This window comes from Mobula birostris, chromosome 3, assembly GCF_030028105.1.
Source record: "Mobula birostris isolate sMobBir1 chromosome 3, sMobBir1.hap1, whole genome shotgun sequence".
In the NCBI taxonomy this organism is placed as follows: Eukaryota; Metazoa; Chordata; class Chondrichthyes; order Myliobatiformes; family Myliobatidae; genus Mobula; species Mobula birostris.
Window position 1 is genome coordinate 119,724,487 of NC_092372.1, and position 16,234 is coordinate 119,740,720.

The following is a 16,234-nucleotide window of genomic DNA, read 5'->3' on the forward strand; positions in this document are numbered from 1 at the left end:
CTCATCTTGACACTGTCAGTGACTCCTCTTCTACCACTCTTTCTGGCAGTGCATCCTATGTACTCACCTCATCACATCACCCTCTGAGTGAAGTAGTCCCTTTCAGACCCCCTGTAAAACTCTTACCACATCCCCTAAATACATATCCTCTAGTCATCCTCTCCAGCATCGCAGGCCCAGATGTGACGCAGCCAGAGTGACAGGAAGTCGTGCAGTGGTTCATCCTCTCCAAGGGGAAACAGTACAACACCAGGACCCAGAACGACAGCAGCCACAGCCCAGAGACCCAAGCCGGGCCTGCACAACACTGAATGCAGTCAGATTGCGCGAGTTACCCAGGGGACAGAGGCCCACTAATGCTCGCATGGGGACGGGTAAGCCTTCACTCGAAGAACAAGTTTGCGGTTCCAAGCACCCCTGTTCATTCAGAGACTCGGGCTGCACAGCAGTCCAAGTTTTACACAGGCAAAGAGCGGTCTGCTAATCACCTACAATCATTAATTTTAAAATAATCTCCAGAACTCAGTAGTCTCCACCCAAAAACCGACAAGGTAGAATCCAGCTTGGTGGTGCTAGCCCTGACATAACTCCCAGGACACCAACAACCAAACAGTGACTGCACTGTAAGGGAATGTGCCAGCTGGCTGGACACAGATAACTGAGGTACCCCTAAGCTGACCCCTTACACTGACCACAACTTAACATCCAGATTTAATTTGTTGCATGTATTGAGCGTCTGTACCTGCATGCCTGTGATGTGACTGCAAGTACTTCAATTGCACCTGTGCCTCAGCAAGGCCAGGCCTAGTGTGCAGGGTCCCGCCATCGGCAAATCCGGAGTTTGGGTCCTCATTCGTTGCCATCGGCAAGCCCTGGATCGATATTGAAGACCAAAGCTTGAAGGTTGATCAGAAGTCCTGATCGAAGTCTGGAGATTGATCAGAAGTTCAGGGGTCGATGCCCAATGGCCAGAATTCCAGGTCTGCTAGGGAAGTCGAAGGCCTAATGTCTGCAAATCCACCAGTCTGCTGGAGGCCAAGTACAAGAACAGGGATTGTTTTGCTGTTGTTGTTTTGTTGCTTGTTGTGTTCTGTGTTGTTCTGCCGAGCATTGTAGGCATGCTACGTTGGAATGAGAGGCAACAAGGATGTACTTGGCCTGCCCCTAGCACATCCTCGGGTGCAGACAATCGCTGAAGAGTACTGATAATGACGGGGTCACCTGGCGTATAACAACACGACCCAGAAGGCAGCAGCGGCAAACCACTTCTGTAGAAAACAATCATAGTCGTGGAAAGACCATGATCACCCACATTAAATGTCACAGCACGGCACAAAGCGAATGTTGGTTGTTAATGCAAATGATACATTTCACTGTCTATTTTGATATGCATGTATATATCGGAATCTCAACCAAATTAGAATTGGAATGGGTTTATTACTGTCACATGTACCAAGAAACAGAGGAAAGCTTGTGCTGCATGCTGCTTCTACAGACACAGCACACTGAGATAGAACGCAAACAACAGGAATTCTGCAGATGCTGGAAATTCAAGCAACACACATCAAAGTTGCTGGTGAACGCAGCAGGCCAGGCAGCATCTCTAGGAAGAGGTGCAGTCGACATTTCAGGCCGAGACCCTTCATCAGGACTAACTGAAGGAAGAGTGAGTAAGGGATTTGAAAGTGGGAGGGGGAGGGGGAGATCCAAAATGATAGGAGAAGACAGGAGGGGGAGGGATGGAGCCAAGAGCTGGACAGGTGATAGGCAAAAGGGATATGAGAAGATCATGGGACAGGAGGCCCAGGCAGAAAGACAAAGCGGGGGGGGGGGGGGGGGGGAACCTAGAGGATGGGCAAGGGGTATATTCAGAGGGACAGAGGGAGAAAAAGGAGAGTGAGAGAAAGAATATCTGTATAAAAATAAGTAACAAATGGGGTACGAGGGGGAGGTGGGGCATTAGCGGAAGTTAGAGAAGTCGATGTTCATGCCATCAGGTTGGAGGCTACCCAGACAGAATATAAGGTGTTGTTCCTCCAACCTGAGTGTGGCTTCATCTTTACAGTAGAGGAGGCCGTGGATAGACATGTCAGAATGGGAATAGGATGTGGAATTAAAATGTGTGGCCACTGGGAGATCCTGCTTTGTCTGGCGGACAGAGCGTAGGTGTTCAGCAAAGCGGTCTCCCAGTCTGCGTCGGGTCTCGCCAATATATAAGAGGCCACATCGGGAGCACCGGATGCAGTATATCACCCCAGCCGACTCACAGTTGAAGTGTTGCCTCACCTGGAAAGACTGTTTGGGGCCCTGAATGGTGGTAAGGGAGGAAGTGTAAGGGCATGTGTAGCACTTGTTCCGCTTACACGGATAAGTGCCAGGAGGGAGATCAGTGGGGAGGGATGGGGGGGACGAATGGACAAGGGAGTTGCGTAGGGAGCGACCACTAAGCACATCTTTCCCTCCCCCCACCTCTGCTTTCCGCAGGGATCGCTCCCTACGCGACTCCCTTGTCCATTCGTCCTCCCCATCCCTCCCCACTGATCTCCCTCCTGGCACTTATCCTTGTAAGCGGAACAAGTGTTACACATGCCCTTACACTTCCTCCCTTACCACCATTCAGGGCCCCAAACAGTCCTTCCAGGTGAGGCAACACTTCACCTGTGAGTCGGCTGGGGTGATATACTGCATCCGGTGCTCCCGATGTGGCCTTCTATATATTGGCGAGACCCAACGCAGACTGGGAGACCGCTTTGCTGAACACCTATGCTCTGTCTGCCAGAGAAAGCAGGATCTCCCAGTGGCCACACATTTTAATTTCACATCCCATTCCCATTCTGACATGTCTATCCACGGCCTCCTCTACTGTAAAGATGAAGCCACACTCAGGTTGGAGGAACAACACCTTATATTCCGTCTGGGTAGCCTCCAACCTGATGGTATGAACATCGACTTCTCTAACTTCCACTAATGCCCCACCTCCCCCTCGGACCCCATCTGTTACTTATTTTTATACACATATTCTTTCTCTCACTCTCCTTTTTCTCCCTCTGTCCCTCTGAATATACCCCTTGCCCATCCTCCGGGTCCCTCCCCCCCTTGTCTTTCTCCCCGGACCTCCTGTCCCATGATCCTCTTGTATCCCTCTTGCCAATCACCTGTCCAGCTCTTGGCTCCATCCCTCCCCCTCCTGTCTTCTCCTATCATTTTGGATCTCCCCCTCCCCCCCCACTTTCAAATCTCTTACTCATTCTTCCTTCAGTTAGTCCTGACGAAGGGTCTCGGCCTGAAACGTCGACTGTACCTCTTCCTAGAGATGCTGCCTGGCCTGCTGCGTTCACCAGCAACTTTGATGTGTGTTGCACTGAGATAGAACAAGGTAAAACAGTAACACTGCAGAATAAAGTGTAACAGCTACAGAGAAAGTGCAGAGCAGGTGGACAGTGGGGTGCAAGATCATAACAAGATAGATTGTGAGGTCAGGAGTCCATCTTGCTGTATTAAGGAACTATTTGTTTTGTCTTAAAGTGGGTTAAAAGCTGCCCTTGGGTCTGGCGCATACTTTTGAGTTCATTAACTTGAACTTGGCAGCACAAGGTGGGGCTACACCCATGCTGGCGGGATTGGGGGGCAGATGGAAATACAGGGAGGTGGAAAGGAAGATTGGTGCTTACTGCCAACATAAGTCCATCTCAAACTGTGTAACAATCGGAGGGGGGGGGGGCCTTTAAAACACAAGGGTAACAAAACAATATTTTTGTTACCCAGGCTTTAAGTGAGGACTTGAGGAGGTGACTGGATGGGGGTGGGGCAACTGCTTACAATGTTTCTGGGAACAATCCTAGCATTGCCTGTCTTTTCAGAGTTGCTGGTATGGAATGACCCTTCCCACTGACTACAGCACGACAACAGACATTATACCAGTGCCAATTTCACAAGCTGTCTTTTTTTTTGATTAAAAAAAGCATGAAGACTAGCAACGAGCTAAGTACGGTGATTTGCAACCATTTTAATAGAAGTGCAAGTGGTACGTGTGGTGGTGTTGACAGAAATTGGGGAGGATAACATCAGAAAGGCATGTAGCAAGGTTGAAAGAGACTCAAACACGAATTGAATAATCCATTCCTCTCTGGTAAAATTCCATGCGATTCCACATTTTGCCACAAGCGTCTTTGCCAAAATGAGGACAACTATTGCACAAACATTTGATTACTCAAGAACTACTCGAAATGCAAAAATGCCCACTTCCTTTGAAACCAAACCACCTTCTCTGCTGGTTTATTTATGTCAAGTAAAATTCACGGGCTCAGAGTTTGAATGCTCCAATGACTCATGATCGTAGGCCTTAAGGCAAACATGGATAACAGTGCCTGTTCTGTCCTGTCCTTGACCCAACACTGCTCTCTGGTCCTCTAAATAAAAACTAAATGCTGGAAGTATACAGCAGATAAGGCAAGTGTCCAAGAACAGGGTGAGCTGCCTTAACAACTATGGTCCAGTAGCAGTAATGTCTACGGTGATGAAGTGCTTTGAGAAGTAGGTTATGGTTAGAGTCAACTCCTGTCTCAAGGAAGGACCTGGACCCAATTTGCCCATCACCACAATAGTCTACAGCTGATGCGATCTCATTGGTTCTTCACACGGCTTGAATCACCTGGACACAATACTAACACATACGCCAGGCTGCTGTTTATTGACTGCAGCTCAGTGTTCAACACAATCATTCCTACAGATCTGATCAAAAACCTCCAGAACCTGGGCCTCTGTACCTCCCTCTGCAACTGGATCCTCCACTTCCTCATCAGAAGACCGCCGTCTGTGCAGACTGGAAATAACATCTCCACCTTGTAGATAATCAACACTGGTGCACTTTAAGGATGTGTGCTTAGCCCACTGCTCTACTCTCTCTACGCCCATGACTGTGTGGCTAGGCATAGCTCTAATGTTATCTATAAATTTTCTAGTAGCACCAACTATTACTAGCAAATTTCAGATAGTGATGAGAGGGTGTACCAGAGTGAGATAGTTGATATCAGCTAGTTGAGCGGAGTCGTGGCAACAACCTGCACTCAATGTCAGTAAGACCAAATAAATGATGGTGGACTTCAGAAAGGGTAAAGATGATGGAACACACACCAGTCCTTAGAGGGATCAGAAGTGGAGAGAGTGAGTGAGTAATTTCAAGTTCCTAGGTATCAACATCTTTGAGGACCTATCCTGGGCATAACATATTGATGCAGTTACAAAGAAGGCAAGATAGCAACTAGCCTCCCCAGTATCCAGGACATCCAGGTGTGATGCTGGGAAAAGATGGCGTTCACCATTAACGACCCCTAACACCTCGTTGCTACCATCAGTGAGCTAGCACAGGAGTCTGAAGCCACATATTCTTCTTCCCCTCTACCAACAGATTTCTGAATGGACATTGAACCCATGAACTTTTAAAAATTATGTACATATGCACTCTTAATGTATTTTACGGTTTCTATTACTTACACATTGTACCGCTGCCACATATCAACACATTTCATGCCGGTGATCCTGTTTATGGAGGAAGAAATTGTTAGTGCTTTGCATTGATAGCTTTTCATCACAACAATTCAATGCCAAGTAAGTCAGCAGCTAAATCCAATATGTTGGCTACTGCCTGCTGGGGATTAAATGATGACGTTCTGACAAAATGTCTAAATTTACCATCAACATAGAACGAAGAATTGAAAGATCATATCCACCTTTTCAGCATTGCCTTCAATATGATTAAAATCAAGTGGTGACTGGATCCACACCAAAGGTATCCAAGTTATCTGGACAGATCATGCAAGAAAAGTTGTGAGTACTTTTTGTTGAGTAACCAGCAAGGGCAGCACCACCACAGGTAATCAGAATAGAGCCCTTTTTGATTTGGCATTTCCATGGAGACAACTTCAGGAAATCACATGACTGCAATCCAGCAAAACAACTGGAAAAACAGAGCAGGTCTAATCTTCAGGTGTCACCTTTTATGGGGCTGAATGTAGTTAGCGTGCTGACTCACTGGGCCCTACCCTTCTCTCTAAAATCAAGTTACTGAGTTTCCAGACAAACTTTAACAACACACTATTTCAAAAGGAGCACACCTAGTCTATCTGATCAGAGCACAGCTAATCTGCATTTGGTTCTCACTGTATACCATGGTCCTGCCCTTCCTGAAAAAATAACCCCTCAGCTTTAAACTTCCCTAAATCTGTCCAGCTGCAAGAGCAGGGGGGTTGGACAAAGGGCTAGCAACCACATTCTATTAAAAACCAAGAGCTACAGAAACATCAACAGATGCTCCAAAGACCTCTTCTCTGGGAGAGGAAGGATCTTCACTTGGGAGTGAAAGACTGGCCCAGAACAGAGGACTCTGGCATGCTGCTGTCAGTGGCCTATGACCCCGTAGGGATGATAGGCTCAGGTAAATTTACTCTCCAAATCCACTCACTCCTTGCTTCATGAATCGACTGGAGAGATAGTTAAGAGATTTCACTGAACACTGTTGAAAACTTCCTACACAGGCCAACTGTTTCTCAAAAGCTATGTCTCCTTGTTCTAGACTCCTTTAGGAGGTAAATAGTCACTATTTCCCCTTTTAAAATCATTGTAAACATATCAATTAGATGAATCGTTGCTTGAACATCAATAATCGAGGAGCTATCATGCAATCTACCCCCAGTTTGACCCTCTTAGCCCAAAGTAGTATTCAGATTGCTAAGTGACGTCAGAGCCAATATTCCTCATCTCATCCCTGCACCGATGGTTTTCCACAGAAGATTACCATACTGGTACCAGAGTGGGAGCCATGACTGAGGTGGCCCCAATTCCTTTAAGTGCAATTAAACCAAACTCAGAACATTTGTTGATGCCCCAGCAGATTCAGACTGAAGTAACACTGGATCTGCACAAATGAGCATTAAGCCTCAACCCTCACCTTATTTATCATCCAGTTGCTTGTTGAAACCCTTCAAATGTTCCTCGTTCCACTAAGTCTGCTGATGGTTACTTCCACGTGGCCACCAAGATTTCAGTTTATAAAATTAGTGAGTTCTTATTTTTACCCCATGACCTTTTCCAATTTGCAAACCAGTGTTCAAGTTCTTGCAGAAAAGATACAAACTCTGACTAATAACAAACACCTTCATCACACCCGCTTCCTAGAGAATAGCAGTTGATTATTGATTATTTTTCATAATAGTGACAACAGATAGTATTTCTATTTGGTTAATCTGTGACTGCTTGGTGAACAACTGGCAAGTAGATAAATATAGCACAATATTTTAATCACAGAGGTGTTCAAAGACTGAGCCAAAGATTGATGAGAAGTTCTTTTGTTCTAGGCCATTCACAGCAATAATCCAGCAGCAGTTCAAAGCATTGGAATAAGATACAAATACAAAGTATAACTTCCCTTAATGCCCCTCCTCCCCTTCTTACCCCATCCCTTATTTATATTTTTTCCTTTTTTTTCCCTCTCTCTGTCCCTCTCACAATCACTCCTTGCCTGCTCTCCATCTTCCTCTGGTGCTCCCCTCCCCTTTTCTTTCTCCCTAGGCCTCCTGCCCCATGATCCTCTCCCTTCTCCAACCTTGTGTCCCTTTTGCCAATCAACTTTCCTGCTCTTAGCTTTATCCCTTCCCCTCCTGTCTTCTCCTATCATTTCAGATCTCCCCCTCCCACTTTCAAATCTCTTACTATCTCTTCTTTCAGTTAGTCCCGACGAAGGGTCTCAGCCCAAAACATCGACTGTGCTTCTTCCTATAGATGCTGCCTGGCCTGCTGCGTTCCACCAGCATTTTGTGTGTGTTGCTTGAATTTCCAGCACCTGCAGATTTCCTCGTGTTTGTGTTTCTGTATAGACCTGGCAATTTTGTTCATGCTCATTTTCATTCCCGACTGCAACTCAATTGCGTCTGCCTTGTTTCTATTGATACAGTGATTTCAATTGTGTCATTTAGGAGCAGCTTTTGGTTTCTGAACTGGCAATGCTCAATTTCTTCAATTCAGCCACATAAGCTGAAATGGATTCCCCTTCCTTTTGATTCTGCTTATGAAACCTGAAGTGTTCTGTAACCAACAATGATTTTGGTTCTAAATGTTCCTCCATTACTTTCACGATATCAGCTAAAGCTCATTTAGGCTGTTTTGGTTGGAGCAGTCAAACTTCCAAGAAAACTGTATGCTCTTCCATCAACTACACTCAGCAAAAACGGTACTTGTTTCTCTTCAGCTATTTCAGTTGCTTCAAAATACTTCTCAAATTGTTCAGTATGCAACAGCCAGTTATCTTTTGTGCAATGGAACACATCTATCTTTCCACCATACCCAGTGATTTCTCCTTTTATTTATTATTGTGTTTATTATTCTTATCAACCAGTACTCACTGTTCATGCATGAATTTCCTCCATTTTCTGCCTTTATTTAAAAAACTCAAATGTCTTACTCTCCCCCTTTCAAAGAAAAAAAACACATGCTGTGCTTTTTTTAAACTTTAATGTCTCACTGAGCTTCAACAGGTAGGTAGTCGTCCTGGGTTTATTTTAAATCTTGCTCGTTGCCACTGTTAATGTTCTGTAACTCTAAAACAGATCAAGGGAAAAACACAGATCCTAAACAAAGACATAGGGATAATGTGTCTCCATTTAGATTTTACTTTAGCAAAGCATGCACTTAAGACATATGCCATTCACATATTTCTACATATAACCTGTAATGAACTTTGTACCAAATATGTTTACAATATTTGTTAAATATTACTGAAATATTAAATACACAAAACTTCATTTTTATATATTTGTATTAGAATATTACTACTACGTCGACTCAGGCCTAGGGGGCTGGCATCAGGCACGATGACGGACTCTCCACTTCTCCCTCTCCCTCATCAGTGTGTTCAGTTCATCTACATTAGCCGCGCCGCTGTCTTCTAGGAGCGTGTTGACCATAGTCTTGGGAGGGTGCCCAGGGTTCATCCTCCAGTGCTTGGGCTCCCATATGATGACTAGCCTGGCAGGTAGCTCGGGGTGGCGTAGACAGTGCCCCGCTAGTTGCAGTCTTCTCACCTCGATTTTAGTGGAGAGCATCGGTAGGTCGTTATAGAGCTCGACGTTCGTCATGTGCTGTTGCCAACTCACGTCAGGAACCGTCCGGAGCATTTGTGTATAGCAACCATCTAGAGACTTGGTGAGTGTCCACGTCTCACATCCGTATGTGAGAATGGACTCTATGATTGCTATGAAAATCCTCTTTTTAAGCCCTCTGGTCAGGTTCGACTTAGAATATTGGTATGACATTTCTGGTATAGTTTATTTTTAAAAATTATGTAGTGAGTATTGTACCAAAGTTGATAAAATGTGTATTATTACTGAATAGCCACGCATGCATGACCAGAGGACAGCACAATGTAGTGCGAATTCCATACACACATTATTGTGTAGTACTGAATGTGCAATTATATACAATGCACCACTAGAAACCTAGGTCAGATTTGCTGACAATATACTTTACCTCAATTTACACAACGTACATGTTACTATACAATTTGTGCTGCTGAGTGTGGAATACTTTTGTCAAGCTACCATATGTAATAATGTATAGTGCACGTTGCTGCACAGTCTAATATTGAGCAATATGTATGATCATAACATTACATCCTTCACCAAGAGCATTAATCATCACACTATTATGAACAAAATTACCAGCTTAAAGATTCAGCCCTATTGTACAGTTCGTGTCAGTGAAGATTTGGACTACATCCAGCTGGTGCTCAGAGCTACCCGGGTTTCCCCAGACCCTGCGCTCAGACATTACCAATACATTGTTACAGCCCATGCACACGTTTTGATCTCTCACTTCACATTTACCTTGTGGAATCTCCTGCCACAATTGCAACTTTCTCCAGAGACAGAATGGAGGCAGACTCTCAAAGCAAACCACACTGAGCACCAGCAGAAGCCAGGACTGCTGACTTGCACATTAAATTTATCCCACACACATTCATCTGTAGTCCTGTAAAAGGACAGCTTCCCTCTGGAGTTACATTCTGCTCGGCAATCATAGCTCCTCATAGTACTAAATTATGATCACAGCAGAACAAAGGAAGTTCAAGCATCAGCTCTGAACCTTAACCAACATGCTTTGTGACTTGATCAAATGCCTGAATTAATTGCCACTTCATGAATAGGGATGAGAATATCGAGGCATCCTAGTGCAACAACGCAATCCCAGTCAATTCAGCTGGTGCCAACATTCCTAACTCCACATTAGCCGTAGGGCAGCCACCGCCTCACTGCCTGCTGAAACTGGTACCAAATGTTTGGACAGAAAAGCTTTTGTCAACTGCGATACACTACAGACAAGTAGCTGCAATGCATAAATGGCTCATTTTTGCTGACAGCTAAGAATATAGATGCAAGGAGAAACTGGAACCAGCTCAACTCCAGAGTGGATGAGTTTCCCGGATGGGAATTGGCCTTTCCAAATTCCATTTCCTCAGCTGTTCTTCCCTGTCTGACGAGATGGACTCTGGACATCACAATCTACCTTATCGTTTACCTGAACGGCACTTTCTCTGTAGCTGTTGCACTTTATTCTGAATCGTAGTTTGACCTTGCTCCACCTCAATGCATTAGAATGATTCGATCTGTATGAACAGTGTGCAAGACAAGGTTTTTTTCCGCTGGTACACGTGTCAATAATAAACCAATACTTTCTAAGCCACTGGCTGTGGTAGGTCAAATGTTTCTTAACTGCTGCTCTTGCACCTGCTTCTGCAACCAGCTAGCACATTCCTGACCTACCATTCTTTGTGAGAAAAATAAACTTGCCATGGACATCCACTTTAGTTTCCCTCTCTCACTTTAAAGCAAAGCTCTCTTGTATTTGACATTTACACCATCTACTCTATCTAGGCCTCTCTGTTTTATAAACTTCTATCAGGTCGTCCATCAGCCTTGGAAATCCTAGAGCAGGTTTCCCAACCTGCAGCCTATGGACCCCTCAGATAAAGATCCATGTCATTAAAAAGGTTGGGAACACCTGCTGTACAGTAAAGAATACAAGTTTGTACAACTTCTTATAGCTAATACTCTCCAATCCAGGCAACATCCTGGTGAACCTCTTCTGTACCCTCTGAAAAGCCTCTACCTCCTCCCTGTAATGTGGTTACCAGAGCTGCACACAACACTCACAATTCAGCCTAAACAAAGTTTCATACAGCTGAAATATGACTTCCTGACTTTATACTCAAATTTTCTATGAGTCCCATGTCCTACAAGATTTCAAAGTACAAAGTAAATCCATTATCAAAGTATTTATATATCACTAAATACCCTGAGATTAACTTACATGTGACATTTATGGTAGAACAGGAAGAGTGATTGCAAGAAGAAATTATCGTAATTCAGAATAACAAAAAAGCAAAAATGCTTTTCCAAAAGATCAGCTTTTGTGGTATGTGGCTACACTGTCAAACAAAGGTTCCTGGTCTTTGGAGAAGAACCAAACCGCTCTTCATTGCATTTCCACCCTCCAACCTTGTTGTAGCACTGGCTGGTGGCGCAGTGACATCAGCGCCGGACTCCGGAGCGAAGGTTCCTGAGTTCGAATCCAGTCGAGCCACTCCTGGGCACGCTTTCCATCCGTGCCTGGTTGAGTGTCGAGCTCACAACTCAGCCTTGTAAAAAAAAACTGTGCTGTGAGAAGGACATGGGGGACCACTCACAGAATCTTTCCTCCAAGACAACCACTTGAAATAAAGTGCTCACCAAGGCTTTGGCAGAATATAGCATATAAAAAAACCTTGTTGTAAGGGGCTTCAGTGCAGCGAACCACATACTCACAAAAAATAGAAACCCCTTAAACATTGTTACGTGTGGGGACTTGTGGCTTTTGCTGTCTCAACTTGAACCAGATATTTCAACTCTCGCTAAAAACCATCAAACTCTAGGATCACATTGATATCGAAGCTGCTGTACAGTGCGTAGGTACTGTGAAAGCTAGGTTTAAAGACAAGTATGAAAATGCTAAAAAAAAGTTGGAAAACACTGTTTTAGATGACATGCTGGATCTGTGAAAACTTCAAAGAGAGTCAAGGCTCTGCCGTGCCTTCTTTGCAATGGCACTTACACGCTGGTCCCAGGACAAGTTCCCTGAAATGAAAGCACCGAGGAATTTAAACCCGCTGACCCTCTCCACCTCTGATCCCCCGATGGGGACTGGCTCATGGTTTTGCTGATACTGAGTGAGAGGTTGCTGTAGCATCACTCAGTCAGATTTTCAATCTGCTGATTCATTGCGGCCTTTGATTAGGCCAATGGCAGTGGTGTCTTTGGCATTCTTCAGTAAGGCATTGGAGCTGTCACAGCCTCACAGTCACAAGTATAAACTGAGTCGAGCTGCAGGCTAAGCACACTACCTTGTGGAGCAGCTGTGCTGATGGAGATCGTGGAGGAGATGCTGTTGACAATCTAAACTGAATGAGGAAATCAAAAATCTATTTGCATGAGGTACCAAGGCTTAGGTCTTGAAGCTTACTGATTAGGTTCAAAGGGATGAGAGTGTGGAATTCTGAGCGCAATCAATGAAGAGCATCCTGATGTACGAAGGGTGATTGATAAGTTTGTGGCTTAAGGTAGAAGGAGTCAATGTTAGAAAACGTAGCACATTTATTTTTCAACATAGTCCCTTCCTACATTTGCACACTTAGTCCAGCGGTCATGGAGCATTACGGATCCCTTCTTTGTAGAAGTGGTCCACAGCAGGGGTGATTGATAAGTTCATGGCCTAAAGTAGAAGGAGATGAGTTATTAACCTCAAACTTTCTGCATTATCACTCAAAGAGTTGAACTGCACGTGCATGTAACAAGAGTATCTTGGACCTCCAGGTGGTTCACAGCAGGGGTGATTGATAAGTTCATGGCCTAAGGTAGAAGGATATGTGTCCTACTGCTCTCGTTACATGCATGTGCAGTTCAACTCTTTGAGTGAAAATGCAGAAAGTTTGAAGTTTCTCCTCATCTCCTTTAGTTCACGAACTTATCAATCACCCCTGCTGTGGACCACTTTCTGGAGGTCCCAGACCCCAACTTCTACAAAGAGGGGATCCGTATGCTTCACGACCACTGGACTAAGTGTGTAAATGTAGGAAAAATAAATGTGCTAGGTTTTCTAAAATTGACTCCTTCTACCTTAAGCCACAAATGTATCAATCACCCCTCATATGCATCCTCACTGTCTAGATGTACCAGAGCTGAGTGAAGAGCCATCAGCTGCTAACCTGTTGTGGGGGTAGGTAAAATGGAGCAGATCCTCAGGCAGGAGTTGATAGGTTTCATCACCAACCTCTCACGGTGGATGCAAGTGCTACTGAGTGATAGTTACTGAGGCAGGTTACCACAGTCTTCTTGGACACCAAAGGAAAACAAGTCCATTGTAAATTATATTGAGACCATCAGACATAACAGCAGAATTAAGCCACTTGTCCCATTGAACCTGCTCGGCCATTTGGCTGATTTATTTTCCCTCTCAACCCAATCCTCCTGCCTTCTACCATAAACACAAGGCCATAAGATATAGGAGCAGAATTAGGCCACTTGGCCCATGGAGTCTGCTCACCTTTTCATCATGGCTGATCCAATTTTCCTCTCAGCCCCAATCTCCTGGCCTCTCTCCATATCCCTTCACGCCCTGACCAACGGCCTCTGCCTTAAATATGCATAAAGACTTGGCCTCCACAGCTGCCTGTGGCAACGAATTCCACAGATTCACCACCCTCGTGCCTAAAGAAGTTCCTCCTCATCTCCATTCTAAAAGGAGGCCCCTCTATTCTGGGTCTCTCCCACCAAAGGAAACACCCTCTCCACATTCACTCTATCAAGGCATTTCACCATTCAATAGGTTTCGATGATGTCCCCCTCATTCTTCTGAATTCTAGTGAACACAGGCTCAGAATCATCAGACGCTCTTCATATGACAAGCCGTTCAACCTTGGAATCATTTTCGTGAACCGGCTCTAGTTTCAGCATAACATTTGACATCCTTACTAATCAAAACCCCTCAACCTCTGCTTTAAATATACCCAACACAACAGCGTCCACAGCTATCCGTGGCAACGGATTCCAGATTCACCACCCTCTGGCTAAAGATACTCCTCTTTATTCCTGTTCTAAAAGGACGTCCTTCTATTCTAAGGCTGTGCCCTCTGGCCCTAGTGGAAACATCCTCTCTACATCCACTATCTTGGTCTTTCAATATTCAGGAGGTTTCAAAGAAATCTCCTTGTCATTCGTCTAAAATCCAATGAGTACAGGTCTAGAACCATCAAACATTCCTCATACATTAACCATTTCATTCCCAGGATCCTTCTCATAAACTGCCTCTGGACCCTCTCCAAAGCCAGCTGTTCCTTCCTTAGATATGGGGCCTCACAATACTCCAAATATGGTCTGACCAATGCATTACAAAGCTTTAGCATTACATCCTTGCTTTTATATTCTAGTGCTCTCAATATATATGTTAATATTGCATTTGCCTTTCTTACTATTGACTCAACATGCAAGTTAATCTTCAGGGAACCCTACATGAAGACTCCAAAGTCCTTTACACCTCTGATTTCTCAACTTGTTCCCCATTTAGAAAATAACCTGCACCTTTATTCCTTCTACCTAAATGCATGACCATACACTTCACTATGCTGTATTCCATCTGTCACATTTTTGCCCATTCTCCTAATCTGCCCAAGTCCTTCTGCAGACTCCCTGCTACCTCAACTCCACCAGACCATAAGACACAGGAACAGAACTAGACCACTTCGTCCAGAGTTTACTCCACCATTCCATCATGGCTGATATATTACACCTTCCTCACCCCCCCACCCACTACCTCAACCCCTCAAACTTGGCCTCAGAGTCATCAATTCCTTCATCCAGATCATTAGCACGTAGACGATGACAAGTAATTACACTACAAGCAGTTTTTAAGGTACGACACAGCGGCAGGATGCGTTTGAAAGGAATAACAGAGTCACTAGGAGGAAAGGCAGGCAGAATCAGCACAGTAGTATTCTCTCACATCCCACAGATGTGTGGCTAGTCGGCTAACTGACCTCAGTGCATTGCTGTACCACTGGTGAGGGGGGGGGGGAGAAAGGACTTGAAAGGAAAGTGAGAAAGGAAATAAATGGGATTAGTGTTTGATGGTCAGCATATTTCTGTGCTAAACAAGTCTACAACTGAGTGAGGGAATGGAAAAAAAAGACAATATCACCACAGGAGCTGAATGGTTCCTCCTGCAAATCAGCCATGCATTGAAATTACACTCGATCTTCCATACCGCTCCCATTTCCCTGTCCTATTCCTACCCCTCAAGTCCTCGAATATACAATCAGCTCAGCTGAGTCTTGAATGAAATCAATGACTGAGCCTCCACAGTACAGAAGTTCAAAGATTCATCTTTTGGGTGAAGCAACATCTCATCATCTCAGTCCACAGCAGGCTACGCCTTTACTCCAAGATTGTGACTTTCAGTACTAGACACCTCAGTGAGAGAAAGCATTTTCTCTGGATCTGCTCTTACAAGCCCCTTAAGAATCCAGTACCTTTCAAAACAATAAGAGGTAACGTCAATTAACTTAAAGACCAAGGAAAGCTTAGCAGGAATTTATTTTTCCAGGACAATTAACTACCATCCACAGAAAATCTTTCCCTGTTTCAACCAAGTAAATGACAAGATGCCTAATTGAAGTACTAATTAGGAAAATTAGATAAATAATGTAATGATAATCAAGCATTTGACAATGTGCCTCGTGGTTTGTGTATGTACCAAGAAAATTGGTTTTAAAACTATGGAACACCAGGCAGGGTCCATAATGAATCAGATGATCCCACAGCTAGACACAAATGACAAACAGGCAGATTCCAGGCTTCTTTCTCCAAAGTGTCCAATTACAGTGGAAAATACAATGACACACTCAAAACGCTGAGCTGGATCAGAGCCTAGCTGCTCTGGAGCTTTGGCTGTGCACAGCTATTCCAACACAATAGTAAATAACAGCACATTGTCTCCCGTTGTGCATGGAAGGAAGCAACTCAAATATTTCCAACAAAGGCAAAGACAAAGACAGTATCCGGCAAACAGTCAGGCAGACAGACGGGTAGATGGTAAGACGTGCACAAACTAAGCTCCTGTTTCGCTGCCAAGGAATATAGCTGCTCCAATCTGCACA

At 44.5% G+C, this 16,234-nt stretch overlaps 1 protein-coding gene across 6 annotated transcripts in view; it reads right to left on the reverse strand.

Annotated features, from left to right (window-relative positions):
• The window catches only part of LOC140195242 (DENN domain-containing protein 2C-like), a 164,566-nt gene that overhangs the window by 110,957 nt on the left and 37,375 nt on the right, over window positions 1-16,234 (reverse strand). The window contains exon 2 of one of the 6 annotated variants that reach the window (XM_072253266.1): window positions 5,494-5,538. The exons of the other annotated variants lie outside the window; for them this stretch is intronic. The gene's annotated coding sequence lies outside the window, so the exon portion shown is untranslated. The remainder of the gene's footprint in view (window positions 1-5,493; window positions 5,539-16,234) is intronic. 6 annotated transcript variants of the gene reach the window in all.